Below are 19504 nucleotides of genomic sequence, written 5' to 3'. Positions count from 1 at the left end.
ATGGGCTTATTCATCCCACGGACAACAGGTGTCTCCCCTGGTGCCTGATATCCTCATCCTGGTGTACTTCAACAGTGATATCTTCAATTTGAATATCAGAAACTGGACTGTGGGTGCTCCTTCCAGCACTTGCAGAGGGCGTGCAAATGGTGGAAGAAGCCACCTCTTCCCGTCCAGTGTTGGTAAGGTCAGGCATCGCAACCGCCGACACATTTGGACTCTCCTTGGGGATTTGTGATACCATCTTAGAACGCACAGTTCTTTGCTGTGCTTTTGCCAGCTTAACGCAACATTTTTCTAGCGGGAGGATAAGCGCTTCCATCGTCATGTGAAGCTGAACCACTATGCATGAACATAGGCCATTCCTTGCCACTCCGTGTCGTAAATAGCATATTGGCAAGTTTATGTTTCTCCTCAGACCATTTAATTTAAATTTTTGGGGTCTGTTTACTGAACTTTGGCTTTTTGGATTTTACATGCCCTCTACTATCACATTGGGTATCGGCCTTGGCAGACGACGTTGATGGCATTTCATCATCTATGTCATGACTAGTGGCAGCAGCTTCAGCACTAGGAGGAAGTGGTTCTTGATCTTTCCCTATTTTATCCTCCAAATTTTTGTTCTCCATTATTTTTCTGGAGTTATATAACTTATGCAGTACAGGAGAGCATACCTCTACACCACACAGGGCAAACCCTGTGAAAATTATTTGGATTAAATATTAATAACCCCTTTATTTGGAGTAAATAATATACTGCACAGGACAGCACCACTGAACTTATATGGCAGCACCACTGGACTGGACTTATACAGCAGTACCACTGGAATTATATGGCAGTATCACTGGACTTATACGGTACGGTAGTACCACTGGAATTGATTTATACGGCAGTATCACTGTACTTATATGCCAGTACCACTGGAATTATATGGCAGTATCACTGGAATTATACGGCAATATCACTGGAATTATACGGCAGTATCCCTGGAATTACACGGCAGTACCACTGGATTTATATGGCAGTACCACTGGATTTATACGGCAGTACCACTTGACTAGATTTATACGGCAGTGATCACTAGACTTATACACCAATACCACTGTAATTATACAGCAGTATCACTGGAATTATATGGTAGTATCACTGTAATTATAGGGCAGTATCAATGGAATTATATGGCAGTATCACTGGAATTATACGGCAGTACCACTGGACTTATACGGCAGTACCACTGGACTGAATTTATACGGCAGCATCACTGGATATATACGCCAGTACTACTGGAATTATACGGCAGTCTCACTGGACCTATATAGCAGCATCACTGGATTTATACGGCAGTACCACTGAACATATACAGCTGTTTCACTGGAATTATATGGCAGTACCACTGGACATATACGGCAGTATCACTGGAATTATATGGCAGTACCACTGGACATATGCAGCAGTATCACTTGATTTATACGGCAGTACCACTGCACATATACGGCAGTATCACTGGACATATATCGGAGTATCAGTGGACATAGATAGCAGTACCACTGGACATATACAGCAGCACAGGGACACCACCACTGGACTGATGCAGGACAACACAGCACCACTGCAATGGACTAGAGTTATACAGCAGCACTGGACATATGGCAGCAGAGGACACCACCACTGTGACTGGACTGATGCAGCACAAGACACTACCACTGTACTGATGCAGGAAAACACAGCACCACTGCAATGGACTGGACTTATACAGCAGCACTGGACAAATGGCAGCAGAGGACACCACCACTGTGACTAGACTGATGCAGCACAAGACACTACCACTGTACTGTTGCAGGACAACACAGCACCACTGCAATGGACTGGATTTATACAGCAGCACTGGACATATGTCAGCAGAGGACACCACCACTGTGACTGGGCTGATGCAGCACAATACACCACCACTGTACTGATGCAGCACAACACAGCACCATTGGACTGGACTTATACTGCAGCACTGGACATATGGCAGCAGAGGACACCACCACTGTAACTGGACTGATTCTGCACAAGACACTACCACTGTACTTATGCAGGACACTGAGGATGGAGACACGTCCTCTTGCTACACTCTCCAATGCCGGATTGAAAATGGCGGTGACGCACGGCTCCTTATATGGAATCCAAACCCCGTGAGAATCCGACGACGGGATGATGCTGTTTTGCCTTGTTCTGGTTTCCAAGTCAGGTGGGAAAACCCGAGCCTGACTCGGATCCGGGCTCGGGTAGTGAAGTTTGGGGGGATTCATTTCTCTGGGAACCGAACCCGCTCACCTCTAGAAGAAAGACTGTCTAACCTGCATGTAATGGTTTCTACTCATATATTTATTGTACATCTGGTAAGTACATTTTTATTAGAGGCTTATCCTGTGGAATGGCTTAAGAAGAATCATAGAATAACTGATATTTGATTTATCCCCCTTTACTATTTGATTATAAAAGACATTTTCTGTTCCTTCATAATATAAATTGACAACCACAGAAAGAGGGAAAACAGAGTTATTGTTGGACTACTTTCCAACTACTGGAAAAAATTCTATAAGCTTCATATTACTAAGGTACTAAAGGTGCAACTTTAGGGACAAGCACACCAGTTATTTTATACACACAAACACACACATATATATATATCTCCTCCTGACTGTGATGACCAGATGATCCAGGGATAAGCTGTAGCTGAGTGCTGCTATTGGATCTTTATCCATTTTTTCTGTATACGTCCCTGTACACAAATCTGTCATTTACGCTGTGAGAAGAGAGATGTTTTTCTAACCCATTTTTGGGGTCCATTTTATTTTGAATACCGGTATAGTCTTTGGATTGTATATCGTAAAGAGGTTTTCAATTCCCCACTCTGTCAGAGTTCTGACTCATGTTTGAAGATAACCAAATAGGGATCCTATATAGAGGCGACAGTTGTTCCAAAAAGCACAGTCCCATTTTGCAAAGTGGTTTATGACAGCCTAAACGGTTCTAAAAACCATTATAGACAGTTTTTTTATCCCCTGAAGAAGTCCGCTTAGGACGAAACGCGTAGGGTTCATCAATCATGTACACTATCCTCTCTGCTTCAAGTGTCCTCCTAGAGCTCACACCGTTAAGTGAGGGGGCCATTCTTGGTTTAACATCACAGCAATTTGATATGTGTCCAATTGGTCGGAATGTTTTATGTAATTAAGTAATTACATTGTATGTAATTTTGTATTAAAAGAATATTTTAACAAAAAGTTCTGTTATTAATCTGTTATTCTCTGTTGGGTGATTATTTCTGGTGAGTGGGTTTCTCTGTAGGCCCCAACTGGGAAGACTCTGAGAGGAATAGACCCCAAGAGAACCTACTATATGTGGATGAATTGATTATCACTCAAACATCATAGTTTGTTAGCGCACTCTGTTCTTTCTGTGTTTCTATTGCTAAAAGTCCCTATTAGCAGGGGGGATTTCAGTTGTGCTGCTCATTTGTAAGCGCAGGAAAGGTATTTAATTTTTTGGTATATATATATATATATATATATATATATATATATAGGATGTATGTCAGTAATAACAGCCTTTTACTATGTATTTACAGTATTTGATGAAGTGACTTTATAGACATACTATCATATTATTCGTCCGTATGTGTTGTTTATATGGATTTTTTTTTCTTCATTATTTTATTTTAAAACAATTGGGTTAGTAATGCAAAGTAATATGAACCAGTAAAATATCAGTTTCTTGCAGGAGGGCATTTGTTGCTACTAGGCTGTCCCACCTGGCTGCCGTGATTATAGACAGGGCCGGATTAAGGCTGGTGGGGGCCCAGGGGCAATTAAATTGTGGGGACTCCCATTAATATACCCGTGAGCGCGACACACACCTGGATGTCCTGCAGCAGCAGTCTGGGCAGTGCCGGAGCAGCAGATGAAGGCGGTTCTGGGTCAGTGTCTTGCGGGATTTCACTATCTAAGCAAGACTGACTCTAGACTGGGGAGCTCTTCGGCAGCCGCTGTTAATGAATGCCGGAGGGGTACTGCTCAAGTTCAAATATCAGTGTGTGGGGGCCCCTAATTATTATTATTATTATTATTATTATTATCCTTAATTTATTTTATATGATTATAGAGCATCTATGGTTATTTGGCATCTTTTGGTGGGATGTGCCTATGAGGCTCCATATGGGTTGCTCCAAATTACATTTCTTGTAGTAGCCTTCATTATGGACAGGCCAATGTAACAGAAGCATCTGCTTAGTGACTGCTAAATCTATCCTCCCTTAGAAGATCAGACCAGTGGTTGTGTCCTGGGTCTCAGTCAGTCCAGTAACCATTCACAGTGGTGATGGTGGTGGCATCTGCTGCCATATGCCCAGTGCTGCTGTATAATTAGCTGTGTTGTCCTGCATCAGACCAGTGCTAGTGTCCTGTGCATCAGTCAGTCCAGTGACCATTCACTGTGGTGGTGGCATCTGCTGCCATATGCCCAGTGCTGCTGTATAATTAATTATCTGTGTTGTCCTGCATCAGACCAGTGCTAGTGTCCTGTGCATCAGTCAGTCCAGTGACCATTCACAGTGGTGGTGGCATCTGCTGCCATATGCCCAGTGCTGCTGTATAATTAGCTGTGTTGTACTGCACCAGTGCTAGTGTCCTGTGCATCAGCCATCAGTCATTCCTGTACTGCATATTGTGTTATATAACTCCAGAAAAATAATGGAGAACAAAAATTTGGAGGATAAAATAGGGAAAGATCAAAAACCACTTCCTCCTAGTGCTGAAGCTACTGTCACTAGCCATGACATAGACGATGAAATGCCATAGTCGTCTGCCAAGGCCGATGCCCAATGTGATAGTAGAGGGCATGTAAAATCCAAAAAGCCAAAGTTCAGTAAAAGACCCAAAAAAAGAAATTTAAATGGTCTGAGGAGAAACGTAAACTTGCCAATATGCCATTTACGACACGTAGTAGCAAGGAACGGCTGAGGCCCTGGCCTATGTTCATGACTAGTGGTTCAGCTTCAGTTATGGAAGCCCTCATAACTGAGGCCTTGACACTTATGTTGGTGTTAGACGTGCGTTCGGTATCTGCCATTAGTGCAGTGGGATTTAGACAATTGATGGAGGTATTGTGTCCCCGGTGTCAAATTCCATCTAGATTCCACGTCACTAGGCAGGCGATACTGAGATTTTGCCATTTAATTCCAGTGATTTGGATGTATAATTCCAGTGATTTGGACGTATAATTCCAGTGGGAATTGTTTGTGACGCTTGGCTTAGTCATACAGCTACCTCATTGCACCTCTTCTACTTCTTTGCATGAGGTGCTGTTTGGGGCCTAGTTTTTGAAATGTTACCATCCTGTCTGACACTGCAGTGCCACTCCTAGATGGGCCAGGTATTTGTGCCGCACACTTGTGTCACTTAGCTTGGTCATACAGCCACCTCAGTGCAACTTTTAGGCCTAAAAACAATATTGTGAGGTGTGAGGTGTTCAGAATAGACTGGAAATTAGTGGAAATGAATGTTATTGAGGTTAATAATACCGTAGGAGCAAAATTACCCCCAAGTTCTGCGATTTTAGCTGTTTTTATGTGGGGGGGGTTTAAAAAATCATCCAGATCCAAAAACAAAACACGAAAAGGGCGGTTTTGGCAAAACCAAGCCAAAACCACCACACGAAAGTAGAATTAGAACCAAAACCAAAACACGAAAAATGCTAGCCGCACAACTCTAGTATCTGATAGTCACGTCAATGTGACCATACCAGGTAAGTGATTAAAATCCCCCTGGCCCTACCTTCTCTTTATCCACCCCTGATTTAGTGAGACATTGGGGCTGATAGTGTAAGGTATAATCAAACCCACATGACTCTGGCAACACCCACACAGCACTGGTCACAGCTCCTCCTCTCACAATATGCCCTGGGCCTTGATTATTTTCAGCCCCAGGCTCATGTGGCCCTTAATCTGGCCCTTTGTATATGTAGGCTGCTACTGTACGCTGGCTTGATCTTTATGAGCTGTGCTCTTGTCCAACATACTGCACGCACTGACTTAGGATCTGATATAAGAAAAATAAAGCAATTAACAAAATGGAAAAGCAACTCATTTTAGATTATAAAATTGCATAAAGTTTATAAAAACAAATTATAAATTGAAACCCTATGACAGAATGATTTTAAACTAAATTAAATCAATGCATTATGCATGAAAATAAATATTGTGTTCAAATTGAAAAAAAGTACATAAATTGCATTATAGGGATTTACTGGAAATGAAACTTAAATTTTGATTAATGTGTGTTCCACTATGATACATACTACAAACCTTTCCCTCTTGCACATATAGGAGGAGGGTAATCTCGGCTCTAATATTAATACTGTGAATGCCCTAGTGGGAAATGTGAGGATTCTCAATGGTATCCTGTTACTTACAACAGACAGGCCAGGAATGGGCAGTATTGGGTTATACTTGAGCATCCTAATCACTTTCAATTAGCAGTAAGCAGAGACAGAAACAAGACATGTAGTGATTATTTTAAAAAGTCAAACAATAACACAGTACAGCAATAGAATCCCAACTTTTTGATCATTACTTTATATTGTACTGCTGTAGAATCTGGAATAATAGGATAATCATTTACAAAATCGAAGTGGCTTAAAGCAATTAATGGACTAAAGCATGAGCTTGAAAGTAACGGTTTATCTGGTCAATATAAAACACAAAAAATCCTCCAGCACACTGCCATAAATTAGAAAAAAAAAACCTAACATTTGTAATTGTAAATAAAATGGAGAGTGGTCCGAACTCTAAAAAATTACAGTTCATATATTGGGTCATTTATTCATGTGTAATTACAGTAAATTGAGAGCTAACTTTCCTGGAAGTACAGTACCACAAGTACCTGTAATGCTGGTCCTTTTAGTGTCATATTGGTATTCACTTGTGACAAGTTAGCTCTCAGTTTAAAAACAGATTAATATGTGATCCAATCTATGGACTCTCGTTGTATAGAGGGCCCAATTCAGACCTGATTGCTAAGGTGAGTTTTTGCATCCCTGCGATCAGGTAGTCGCCGCCTACAGCGGGAGGGGGGATTCACTATGCAGGGATGCGATCGCATGTGCAGAGAGCTGCACAAACAAAAGTTTGTGAAGTCTCTGCACAGCCCAGGACTTACCCTTCCAGTGCGATGATCAGGGCTAGAGCTAACGTCAGAAACCCTCCCTTCAAATGCCTGGTCCCTCCTGCGTTTCTCTGGACACTCCCAGAAAACGGTCAGATGCCACCCACAATCGGCCTCTTCCTGTCAGTCACCTTGCGATCGACCGTGCAATCGCTTTTCTCGCACATCCTGCTGTTGCCCGGCGCTCCCCGTTGCTGCGGACAGACGCGTGCGCATTGCGGTGCATACACATGTGCAGTTCAGACCTGATCGCAGGCTGTACGAAAATGCAGCCTAGCGATCAGGTCTGAATTACCCCCAGAGTTAGGACCACTCCTAGCAGCAGCACTATGAAGTGGTGAGTGGCTTGCCATATATTGTAGAGATGTGCAGCGGGCACTTTTCGTGTTTTGTGTTTTGGTTTTGGTTCTAATTCCCCGCTCGTGTTTTGGTTTTGGATTGGTTTTGCCAAAACCACCCTTTCGTGTTTTGGTTTTGGTTTTGGATCTGGATGATTTTTAAAAAAAACCATCAAAACGGCTAAAATCACAGAATTTGGGGGTTATTTTGATCCTACGGTATTATTAACTTCAATAACATTCATTTCCACTCATTTCCAGTCTATTCTGAACACAAAACACCTCCCAATATTGTTTTTAGGCCAAAAGGTTTCACCGAGGTGGCTGTATAACTAAGCTAAGCGACACAAGTGTGCGGCACAAACACCTGGCCCATCTAGGAGTGGCATTGCAGTGTCAGAAAGGATGGCACTTAAAAAAAATAGTACCAAAATAGCACATCATGCCAAGAACTAAAAGAGGGCAATGAGGTAGAGAATCCAACAACGGGATGATGATGTTTATCCTCGTTCTGGTTTCCGAGTCAGGCGGGAAAACCTGAGTCGGGATCGGATCCGGGCTCGGGACGTGAAGTTCGGTAGGGTTCGGTTCTCTGAGAACCGAACCCACTCATTTCTAATTTGTAGACGCATTTTACTATTTCTTCTGCATTATATTTACAAATAGAATGTTACCTTTTATAGGTGTATCGCAGTTTGCTGGAGGGAGTGTGTTGTGTTTTTCTGTAGCCCTGCAAGAATATTAAAGAGGTTGTCAGCATTTGGCATTTCCATTTTAAATACAATATACCCTCTGTTTAGCAAATATGATGATCCCCTTCCCAATAATTCCCCATCTACTGTTATCTGAAGCCTTGTGCTCAATGATGCTGAATGCTTATTTTCCCTGAAGTGATACAACATCCATCCATGGGGTATAGCACAAAGTGTCGGGTTGTAAAGGCTGGCGCTTCTGATCGTGTTTATGACCAACAGGAGTAGACTGGAATCCTGGGATGCCCGGCCAGATTCCGTTTGGCTGGTCCAGCCATCCCCCATGCCGGCCGGCTGCCACAATCAGGGCTGAACTCCGATCAGGCAGCTTTAACTGAAAGAGGAAGCACTATGAAAAATGGCCACTGGCAGAGCTGCTGCACATGTGCAGTTGCTGCATCCCCCCTCCTCCCCATAAGCCTTTTGCAGATCTTGGCTATCAGTCAACACTGATGGCTCTGCCTCCGAGCCTGCCTACAGCCCTGTCCAGCCTGTCTGTACAATCAGCCGCAGCAGACAAGACAGGAACCAGCAGCCAGCCAATTCTATATTTATTTAATTATAGTTTCTTATATAGCGCAGCATATTTCGTTGCGTTTTACAATTCAAAATAACAATGATAATGTAACCCTGCCTTAAATCTAATGGATGGGTAACTAATAAATGTACCTCCACCCAAGCTATTTTATTCAATCCAGGCCTGCTTGGGTAAGCCTGATTCAATGTCAGTAGGCTATTGATTGTGCTTAAATAATAGTATACGTTTGCATTTCTAATATACCTGTTCTTCGTTTCAGTTCTCCGGCATCAGTGTCCAATCAGTTGGACAAATGGTAAGTATAACAATTTAAATGTAACCATATGACACCATTTTCACACAGTTACAGGTATGAATAAACTCATATTGACAAACATATTACATTCACCAAAGTCACTAAACTTCCCCCTAAAATACCTATACAATAAATATACTCATGCAGGTACAAAAAAAAAATAGGGGAAAAAATATAGTGTACACTATAACTCTATAGAGTGACCTGGGTACTCTTATCACTATGATGTATATCATATATACAGTAGATGAAGTGTTTATAAAGTCCCACTTTTCTTTTGTGCTGAGAAATAACAGTATTATTAACGCTGTTGCTTTTCCCGGTTGGGGAAAAGGGGGTAACTGGTATGCACTGTATGGGTGGTGATAAAGATGGAAGCCATAAGACTCCATTTATAATTGACATCTGACAAGCTGTTTCAAATTGTTTTCAGCTTAGAGCTGACACAGGAAAAAGTACAGACACTGCACTTTGTTTGAACCCATATTGTGAAGTTATGACCTTTATCTAAGATATATTTTACGGTAATTTCCTAGCAGAAATATAATGTCAGCAGCTAGACATGTGAGCTTCAAAGGGTATTTGTCAGTTTGCGGTATAGCAGGTGTAAAAATATAACCAGACATATGTAGGTTTCTAGGTTAGCAAAAAAAATAACAGTTATTCCACTTAAGAGCACATATAAAAAACATAGACGTTGGCAAACATATTACGTATAAGATAGAAGTTTTATTAGCCAATAGGATTAAGCTTCGTGTCAGGAATCGACGACACGATATGTTAATTTGTATCACTTTATAATGTACTGCTGGTAGGAAATAAAGCTCTCTCTGCTCTATTACTTTCCACTTTACACACGTGTGGCTAGTTATTACAAAGGTTATTTTGTTGACTGGTCACTGGCTGCAGCCGTGTATGAACCTGATGCTGACTGACTGAATGCGTGCTTGAACTTGGTTAAGCAAGAGGTGCCCTTTCCTGGGGTTACCTTTATCAATATGGAGGTTCCGAATCCGAGATCCCACATCACCTGTTGAACAGCGGACGACTGGGCGGACGGTTCCTGGACTGAGACTCAAAACCCATGCATGGTACGTAGAGATATTTCTCTGTAGACTCTCATTCCGTTAACTGTTCAATCTGTTCCGCTGGGAGACAGGCATCGGGATCGTGCGCACAAAGTTCACTCAGTAAGCAGGTTGATTTTTTCATTTTCCTTCTGTTATATGTGCTTATATGTGTTATAAAGGTGTAAGAATGAATGAATGTGGGAGTAAATGGATTCTGAGTATTTAGAGTGTGTCTGCATATAACCAACTGATGGGTTGTTAAACTGGATGTTGCTGCGACCACTGTCTTGTTTTGTCTTATATTGAGAATTAGAACGTAGGTTAAGTTTGTGTTACTGCAGTCTATATGTGTAGGATATTGTAGAAAGACTCTAGAAATAAGTCAGAGTTATGAAACAGACATGTCCCCTTTGTAAGTGTGTAGTACTCTTAGTAAAGGCACACCATGATCAGAAATTTTATTTACATTATATTTGTAATCCAGGAGAATCACCCTTATTCTCTGAACCGTGGGAAGAGGGGTTTAACATTTTTGTACCAATAGGTTGTCATTTTATTCTTAAAGTAAGAAATATTGGAAAGGATTGGTCAGATATACTGTCTGAATTGGAAGGTTCAGAACAATATATTGTACATAATAGACGAGTCTAAGTTGTACTCACAGTAGAATATCATTGCATCTGACTTGCATACCTTGTTAGTACCATAAAACACGTCCTGTCGCTTTAAATATTATAGCGTACAGAGTTAAGAAAAAAAATCAGGAACGGAAGTCATTTAAAACTTTTTTTTCTCTCTCTTCCGTGAGCTGCAACCACAGACTGGTGCGAGCAATAAATGCAAGTTAAATGTCCTGTCAGGATTGTGTCTGCATAGCAATCATACATAAGTTAGGGGAGGGACATCCATTTGTTTTAAAAGCAGTAATGTACTCTGCAGAAGAAGGGGTTTGGAAAAATAGAGAAAACCCAGATGATGTGTTCATACTGATGGGATGTCATTTCATTCCAAAGGATAGTGACATAGGTAAAAATTGGTTACAAGTCACCTCTGTTTCAGGCAATTTTCCTCACAGTTATATCTCTGAGGATCCGTTAGATCCAGGTTACTGATATTTCCCGGATTTTATTGAATACTTACTGGCCATAAGTATGGGAAATACAAATACTTATCCTTCGGATGAAGCACCTCGCAGTGCCATGGACATTATGAAGAATGTACATGGTGAGCAATGCTTGAAGGGTATGAGACGATTGTTTCAATGGGCAAAAGTGACTACTAATGGCACTCTAGACCCGGATAGGTTGAAACAAATTAGAATAACCTATGGGAGATATGTGAAGGATAATAATCTGGAACAGAGTCTTGATTTGTGGATTAAAACATCTAAATTACTTCAGTATAAGAAAAGGTTAGAAGAGTTAGGACAAACTCAAGAACAAATGGCTCTAATTAATATGGATGATTTTAAAGATGCAGACATATCTGGACAGGGAACAATTAGACGTAATGGTCCCCAAAAAACCAAAGGGTATCCGTACTGGGCATGTCCAAATTGTACACATTGTAACCCACCAGATGATACACTATGTCCAATTAGTCAAACACCTTGGTCCTATAAATGTAAGCCCTGTAAAGAACCAAATGTTAGGAAATCTGTTAAATCTAAAAAGTTAATCAGGAAATGGTTGCCAGTGTTAAAAAAAATAAAAAACCTACTAATTATACCTGAAGATGTGCATGCCACAGACTAATATATTGGTAGACTAAAAATTGTACAGCATGTAATGTCAAGAGACCAAAAATGTCTCCTAAGAAAAACTTATGTATGGTCTCAAGCTTGGCATCTGCACCTCCAGTGTATAATTTACTTAAGGATTTGGTCCCTGCAAACTATATCCGGTGTGCACATAAGATGCTGTCACACCTGGTGTAGCTGCTGACGGACCTAATCCAGCGCGCTCAGAGCGGCGCAGAACCACGAAATGGTACAAGCCATAAACAAATTCAGAACTGTTAACATAACAACAGTTACAGAACTCCCTGATGTTAAACAACAATTTATGGAGTTCATTAGACATGTAAAAAAAATAAAAATAATTTAAACCTAGAAATAGAATCCAAAAAGGGTTATGAGTTTTCTGGATCCTGCTTAGTGATGGACAATTGGACTCAGGTGGCATGGAAATGCAAACCTAAAACCAGCTGGTGGGTAATCTATTCTTTACTCCATTTTGCCTTCCCATGTGGGCTGGTCTGATCCGTCAGCAGGTAAAACTGGGGTCCAAAGGTCTCAGTTTCAGGTTGCTTTTGTCAAAGTCTCAGTTTCAGGCTGCTTTTGTCTCTGGAACTGCATGCTTATCAAATTGTGTAAAGAGATTATTCATAAATTGTAATCAGTGTGTTTGCACTTTTCTGTCATTTTGTGCCACAGAATAGCAAAATATATAGTCTGTAAATTACATTGGTAAATATGTATTAAATCAGTAGCTACAAAGGACTTGTAGACTTCAATGGAAGTGTGTGATATAATGTATTATGTAATTTCTAATGGTTTATCATCAAACTACAGCCAACCCCTGTTCGGAGTTGGGAGAGTGCTGGCTCACTCTCAGTGTTTTATTTGTGTGTGTAAAATAGTATTCTCTTAATATAAAGTTTTGGATAAGTATATTAAAATGTGTTGTGGCCAAATGAATATTGCCCCAGCCAATAGCAAAGGGCTGTCATAAAACTAAAAATATAACATGTATTTGCATTAAACAAATCTCCACAGTAAAATTAATATCTCTGTGTCTAAAAGAGTAACAGTTCATAGGTAGATAATTAAAAACATGTTACAAATGTAAGAAAATATTTTCTTTCATGTACAGCTCGTTACTGTTCCAGTTACAGTGTGTAATGAAATGTCAGAAAATCAGGAAGTGTTTGGGTAACTATTACAAGGGGTGGGGCCAAGTAATGAGGTAAACTAGGTATGAGAAGTGGGCAGAACTGTAGTTATAGTCCAAACCCCTAATATAAAAGTCTGCCCTCATGATACAATTACATTTACATGGTATAAAATCAAGATTGTAACTGTAAACTGTAACAATGCATAAATAATACCTCTGAAAGATGTTAGGTGAACATACATTAACATTGCATCACTGTTGATGCTTGGCATATAACAGTAAAGGAGGGAGGTTTATTTTAGAAATATCTCTATGATGCACCTTACAACAGCTTAAGTCATTTAAGTCAAGTTTTATATGATGCCATCAAAAGAACAACAAGTGTAAGGTATTTTTAAATAGAACCCAAATGTCAAGCCTTATTGCTATTCATATATAAAAAAAAATGTAGGGTACATAGAAATAAGTTATAATATGCACAAAACAAAGTACACTGCATTGCTGCTTATAGTAAGCATATCACTACAAAAAGGAGGAAAATTATTTCAGAAGTTAAACCTCCTCAAACATGTAAACAACTCATATCCTTTTAGGACTAATCACTTATTGCAGAAAGTGGATTGTAGGCGCATCACAGAAACTACAAGTGTGCATTACTCATGACACAAAAACAGCTAAATGCTTTTTGTCAGTTAAAAACAGACATAATATCAGCACCAGCATTAGGACTTCCTGATTATGCAAGGCCTTTCAATTTGTTTTGTTGTGAAATTTCAGGCCATGCACAAGGAATATTAATGCAGGTATATGGTGACAAACAGCAACCCCTAGCGTATTACTCAGTACAGTTAGACCCAGTCATACGGGCAGCACCAACATGTGTCAAGTCAGTAACAGCAGCAGCGTTACTGTTAGACAAGGCTGCTGATATTGTTCTGGGTCATCCCTTAACTGTACAGGTGCCTCACTCAGTGACTGAAATTCTGAACCAAGCGCAGACTAAACATTTATCTGCTGCTAGACTAACCAAATATGAAGTAGCATTGCTTACACCATCTAATGTCACTATCAAACGTTGTACTTCTTTGAACCCAGCTACATTATTGCCGCTGGTTTCAAAAGAGGGGAATGGTGCGAGTGATGATGAAATGACAGGCACAGAAAACCAATCAAATTTTTCAATTTCTATACATGATCAAGAACATGATTGTATAGAGTTAATGAATCTAGAAGCCGCAAGTACACAGAACATACAGGAACATCCTCTACTAAATGCAGATTTACATTTATTTGTGGAAGGCTCCAGGTACTATGTGGATGGGGAGCCGCATACAGGTTTTGCAGTTACCACAGAAACAGACATCTTAATACAGGAACCCTTGCCATCAGGTAGTTCAGCCCAGGAGGCAGAACTTAGGGCACTGATAGCAGCCTGTATTTATGCTGAAGGTCAAACAGTTAACGTTTATACAGACTCAAGGTACTGCTTTGGTATTGCTCATGACTATGCGGTTATCTGGAAGAGCAGAGATTTTATAGGCTCTTCAGGAAAACCAATAAAACATGCAGACTGTATTAGGGCATTATTTGCTGCCTTTCAATTGCCAAAGAAATTAGCAGTCATAAAGGTCAAGGCACACACTAACGAAAATACTGCAGAGGTCTGAGGGACTGCGTTAGCTGATCAGGCAGCAAAGGCTGCAGCAGTCCAGCCTCTACCAGACACTCAGGTGATGTTAACTGTCACACCAGAGTCATTAGACTTACAGTTATTGTGCAAATTACAAGCACAAGCCTTAGGCAAGGAGAAAAAGATTGTGAAAAATTAGGTGGGCGAATACACGGTGACAGTTGGATGGTGGGAAACCGTCTCTGTTTACCACGCTCACTTTACCCAGTCTTAGCACAAATATTGCATAAAAAACTCACCAATCAAGAGATGCAATGGTGAGGATTCTGAACCAGCATTGGGTGGCACCAGGTTTCACACAGGCAGCACAGGCTTATGTTGCAGGGTGTGTAGCTTGTGCTTTACATAACCCAGGAAAGGTTGTGAAGGTACCAGCAAAAAGTACCCCACAAACTTGCTACCCCTTTCAGAGATTACAAATAGACTTTATCCAGTTACCCAAATGTTCTGGGTATGAAAATGTACTTGTGTGCAAAGACCTATTCTCAAATTGGGTTGAAGCTTGGCCTTGTAGAGCAGCAAACGCCAAAACAGTTGCAAAGAAGTTAATGCAAGAAGTAATATGTAGATATGGAGTACCTTAAGTTATTGAAAGCAAGAGGTACCCATTTCACAGGAGAAGTATTAGGCAAAATGTTGTCATATCTGGGTGTTACTCAGGCCTTTTACACTCAATATAGGCAGAGTAGTAGACATAAAAAAAAAACGTATCTATTACCTTAAAACTAAAGCTATAAAAATAAGTTACAGAAACAGGCAAAACATGGCTAGAAGGTTTACCCATTGCTTTGTTCTCACAAATACTTCAAGTGAAAAGCATGTGTTAATACCATATGAAATCTTATTTTGGTATTGTTGCTAGAACAGTATGTTATTTTCCACAGCAACTGCAACATGAACATGGTGACTTAACTTATTATGTAATGCATATACAACAGCAACTAACCAAATTGCATGGCAAAGTTTTTGAATCTATTCCCAGATTCCAACTCACATGAACTAAAGCAAGGTGATTGGGTGGTCACTAAGAAAGAGAAAGTCTCTTGAACCCAAATTCAAAGGACCGTTTTAAGTTCTGTTGACTACCGCCACTTCAGTCACGTTGAGTGAAAGAAACTCATAAATAAACGCATCTCATTGCAAGAAAGTGACCAAGGAAGTATTATCCAATCACAATACATAATCAAATATATAGATACAATTTAATAGGCCCCAGGCCATATAAGGGTCTGGGGGATGTATAACTTAGTTCTTCTTGTTAGCATGGTTATTCTTATATAAACAGTAATGATTGAACCTTACTTATATAAGGAGTCAAGTGATGGCGCAATAATCAGTAACTATGCCAAAAATAACAGAACAAAAGGGAATACACATAGGATGTCAACAATTACCCAGGTAAAGACAAATAGGCATAAAAGATGCTGGTCATTAAATGTAAAACAGGACCAATATAAACAGTTGTCTCCAAATGTTTACTGTATCTGCAGGCTAGTATGTCACTTTGCAGACCATGTATGGAGTAAAATGTTGTACTTACTTAATAAATTATACTAGCCCAGAAGATATTATTGATGAAAAAATAAATAAAGTAATACAGTTGAAAATCAGTTCGCTACTAATCATAATTATACCAGTGTATTTCCAGATTCTTTCTTTTCTTGGTTTTATAAACACTATACAACCAATTGCTTTTCAGGAATATTATCTATTGTTGCTAAGGGACTTGTTTTGCTATTAATTGCATATTTTAAGGCTTATTATGTGGATACTGACACTAAAATGTTTTTCTACCTAAGGCATTGCTGAAACTGCTAAACTGCAACCAATTTATATGAAACTTATTGGAGGAGCTATAATATACAATTCCACATTCTTCTACTGTGAAACCTGCCATACCAGATACACAGAAGCTTCCAGCTGTCCCTACTGTTATGATGACGTAATCTAATGAACTATGCTGTCACAATATTGAGTCAAAAAGACTTTCGAGGACTATTGAGCAAGGACCATGAACATTATAATGATTCCATGCTCAAAAGACGCTTCTCCTTTGTGAACTTTCTCTTGTGGTTAGGAATAAGAGGATAGGGAACATTGGTTCTGCCCAAATATAGGGATGTTGAATGGATTAGCCCATGTCTTGAGTGCCCTTATGGTACACTAGACGTGAAAGTAGGTGTCCCTATAAAATCAATGACCAGGTAAAGGAAGGGTAGATTAGATGTAAAAATTAGAAACAAGGAGGGGAAGTTGATAAAGATGGAAGCCATATTTCTTCATAAGACTCCATTTATAATTGACATCTGACAAGCTGTTTCAAATTGTTTTCAGCTTAGAGCTGACACAGGAAAAAGTACAGACACTGCACTTTGTTTGAACCCATATTGTGAAGTTATGACCTTTATCTAAGATATATTACGGTAATTTCCTACCAGAAATATAATGTCAGCAGCTAGACATGTGAGCTTCAAAGGGTATTTGTCAGTTTGCGATATAGCAGGTGTAAAAATATAACCAGACATATGTAGGTTTCGTGGTTAGCAAAAAAAAACCCAGTTATTCCACTTAAGAGCACATATAAAAAATATAGACGTTGGCAAACATATTACGTATAAGATAGAAGTTTTATTAGCCAATAGGATTAAGCCTCGTGTCAGGAATCGACGACACGATATGTTAATTTGTATCACTTTATAATGTACTGCTGGTAGGAAAAAAAGCTCTCTCTGCTCTATTACTTTCCACTTTACACACGTGTGGCTAGTTATTACAAAGGTTATTTTGTTGACTGGTCACTGGCTGCAGCCGTGTATGAACCTGAGGCTGACTGACTGAATGCGTGCTTGAACTTGGTTAAGCAAGGGGTGCCCTTTCCTGGGGATACCTTTATCAGTGGTCTCGGTGCATACCTTATATAATTGTCACTTTATACCGACATCCAAATTTATACTTATAAATAATGCAAACAGCTAATGTACACTCCTACCTCTTGGCAGGTTCCTTGTCTTTGCGAAATCCTCTTTGGTCTGAGCTACACTACTGGGTTCTTCACCCGTATACAGCAAGGGTTAACAAGGGTCCTCCAATCCGCTACCTCCTTATCATTAACCCTTATGTATAAGTCTTATGGAGTGTCCCTGATTTTCTGTCTGCCTCTGATGCTGTGGCTGCAGTGGTTATAGCTGTTTTATGATTCGGGTGCTATCCCTCTCTCTCTGCCCACCGCTGACTGAAATGTCTGTAACACACTGACAGGAATATGGTGAGGTTTGTTGTGAGCTCCCCAGGCCCAGTGCTATTGATTGTCACTTACACACCTCCTGACCAGTTGGCTGCAGCGCTCACTCCCCGGACTCTTTCTTGACTTATGCAAACTGTGACTGTGCAACTCAGTCTCTAACTCTGCTGGGTTTACCCCACCTCTGTTAGGTATGGCTGTATTCACCTTAAATGGTATGGATCCCAATGAAATCCTATAATCAGGGTGGCTGTCTGCCTTATGTTCACTTTATATACAGCCTCAGTTTTGTTTGATTTGCTTAAGCTGCCGACTGCCTCTTACTATTATATCCAGTTCAGTGTCAATACTGTAGCCTCCGTACCACTGATAGAATCATAGACACACTCACTCTGCCCCAGAATCCGCAGCGGCTCCACCTTCAGCTACACAGGAAGCACTGGGACGGCTTCTTCCCCCGTTGCTAGGGGGCCTTCTACTTCCTTTGTGTCCTCCCCTCTTAGGCTGCCTTACTGCTGCCATGTCAAGCTGGATGACAGCAGGTATTAGCAGTATGAGTGCTGCGGGGACCCTCGCCTCCAGCTCCACTTACTGTCCCCCTGGTTTGCCTGGCTTTGATTGCACTGCCTGGTCTCCAAGCGCCGCTATATGTATACAGCACAGCTCTTCCAATGACGCTTGAGGACCCAGTCTACACACTAACTGAGATAACTGCCACCCAACTGTCACCGCCGCATGCCTCTTTATAGCTTCCGCTCCCCCAACCATGTGACCTCGGTCTTGAGCCACTACCTCGAGCTGACTATAATCCCTGAAAGCAGCGCATGCCCTTCCATAATGTTCGCCCTGTCATGTGTCTACTATGGTGGCATAGTACATAGTTATGCTTTTTCATATATATATATATATATTACCATATTAGTTATATACCCAATACCTACTACATAACAAGTTATTACATCAATGCACCTCTACAAATATCCTTCTTTCATATTACCGCGACATGGGGTTGGCTATTTAGAGGTAACCTCTAGCATACCCTCATCTACCCCTAATGGTGGGCTACAATAAGACAGTCATTGAGGTAGGAAGGGCCTGCTTGTAAGCTTACAATCTATAGTCATCTCATTTATATATATATACAGTACTGCGCAAAAGTTTTAGGCAGGTGTGGAAAAATGCTGCAATGTAAGAATGCTTTCAAAAATAGAAGAGTTAATAGTTTATTTTTATCAATTAACAAAATGCAAAGTGAATGAAGAGAAGAGAAATCTAAATCAAACCAATATTTGGTGTGACCACCCTTTGCCTTCAAAACAGCATCAATTCTTCTAGGTACACTTGCCCAAAGTCAGGGATTTTGTAGGATTATAGTCAGTTGTATGATTAACCAATCATACCAAACAGATGATAATGAACATCATTTTCATATGTCAGTTGAAACACAGTCATTTAACTGAAACAGAAACAGTTATGTA

General features: G+C 40.4%; 1 long non-coding RNA gene across 1 annotated transcript in view; it reads right to left on the bottom strand.

The window, feature by feature from the left end:
• LOC134928308 (uncharacterized) overlaps positions 1-18728 on the bottom strand; it is a 32186-nt gene extending 13458 nt beyond the window's left edge. Inside the window, exons 1-2 of the long non-coding RNA XR_010177885.1 lie at positions 17775-18728; positions 8221-8276 (exon numbers count right to left, since the gene is read on the bottom strand). This is a non-coding gene — a long non-coding RNA (uncharacterized LOC134928308). The remainder of the gene's footprint in view (positions 1-8220; positions 8277-17774) is intronic.
• Positions 18729-19504: the final 776 nt, after the last annotated feature.

Source organism: Pseudophryne corroboree, chromosome 5, assembly GCF_028390025.1.
Source record: "Pseudophryne corroboree isolate aPseCor3 chromosome 5, aPseCor3.hap2, whole genome shotgun sequence".
NCBI lineage: Eukaryota > Metazoa > Chordata > Amphibia > Anura > Myobatrachidae > Pseudophryne > Pseudophryne corroboree.
The sequence above is the reverse complement of the archived record's forward strand: the minus strand, read 5'-3'. Positions and strand labels throughout refer to the sequence as shown.